This window comes from Suricata suricatta, chromosome 9 (genome assembly GCF_006229205.1).
Source record: "Suricata suricatta isolate VVHF042 chromosome 9, meerkat_22Aug2017_6uvM2_HiC, whole genome shotgun sequence".
NCBI lineage: Eukaryota > Metazoa > Chordata > Mammalia > Carnivora > Herpestidae > Suricata > Suricata suricatta.
The window spans coordinates 138,206,514-138,207,912 of NC_043708.1; the positions used below are offsets into that span (position 1 = coordinate 138,206,514).

At 56.6% G+C, this 1,399-nt stretch overlaps 1 protein-coding gene across 1 annotated transcript in view; it reads right to left on the reverse strand.

The window, feature by feature from the left end:
- Positions 1–1,399, reverse strand: part of IL16 (interleukin 16) — an 80,762-nt gene that overhangs the window by 31,498 nt on the left and 47,865 nt on the right. The window lies entirely within an intron of this gene.

Here is a 1,399-nt window from a genome sequence, read left to right on the forward strand (position 1 = left end):
GTGATCGTGTGTGCGTGTCCATGTGTGCATGTCTATGTGTGTGTGTCCGTGTGTGCGTGTCCGTGTGTGCGTGTCCGTGTGTGCGTGATCGTGTGTGTGATCATGTGTGCGTGTGTGTGCATGTCCATGTGTGCATGTCCATGTGTGCATGTCCGTGTGTATGTGTCTGTGTGTACATGTGTGCATGTCCATGTGTGTGTTCACATGTGCATTGTGGTCACATATATGCATGTGTGTACTCCACATATGCATGTGTGTGCATGCCCATGTTTGCATTTGCAGTGTCCACACGTGTGCACATGCATGTGTGTGGTGTGTGCCCGTGTGGGTGTGGTGTGTACGTGTGCTATGTATATGTATGATCCATGTCTGCGTGTATCTGCAGATATGAAACATCACATGTGGAACGTACATGCGTGTGTACATACACGTGGACTGAAGTAATTACCAGGAGCCTTAACAACATCTTTCAGTGATCGCCTTAAAACTTAAAACAGATTTGTAAATGTATCAACATAAATACAGGGCAGTTCTAGAAATCTAGTTAACCCCCACCCCCACAGCAATCCTGGAAACACTTGTTTCCGGAGTCAGACCTTCCTGTAACCCTGTGCCCAGAGGAGCATCAGCGGGGCGCCCCACAGAGGACCCCACATTTGGAGTCTGCAGGTTTGCATGGACGAGGGTGCCTGACACCCCGGGGCTGGGCCCTGCACCGGCAACGAGCGGTCACCTTGAACTTCCGCAGAGCGTCCTGATGCGTTAGTCCAGCCATCGACTCACCGTTGAGCTCCAGGATTTCATCCCCTGTTGGGAGAGGGAGAAATCACAGTGGAGAAGCGTGTGGCTCCGGGGCGGGGCCTGCTCGCAGCCCGTGAGAAGCCGTCCTCGCCCAGGACTCCCTCCCCCTCCAACGGAGGCCGGCGGCCAGCAGTGACCGGCCTTCCGAGGCCCCTCCTGCCTTCAGGGCTGAGATCTAGGCTCCTCGGCTCACACGCAGGCCTGGCCCGACCTGTGTGGCCGGCCTCTGTTTCCCGTGTGTCCTCACCCCCGTGCACGAGAGACTGAGTGAGTGATTACAAGGGCAGAGCCTAGGTGCTCACTGGAGGTGCCGTCCGCTAGGTGCCTTCCTCTGCTTTTATCGCGTAACTGAAGTACCGCGGACACATTCTGTTGGTCTAGGTGTGCGACGTAATGATTTGACAACTGCGCATCACAAAACGCTCACAGGACAAGTGGACCCACCCTCTGTCGGCACGAAAGTTGCTACGACGTCATCGGCCATGTCCCCCGAGCGGTGCTCTTTGTCCCCACGACTTCGGTCTGTGGTGGCTGCGCGTCTGCACCTCCTCCTCCCCCCACGGCCTCCCCCGGCTCCCTCCCCTCCCCCGCCCCTCTG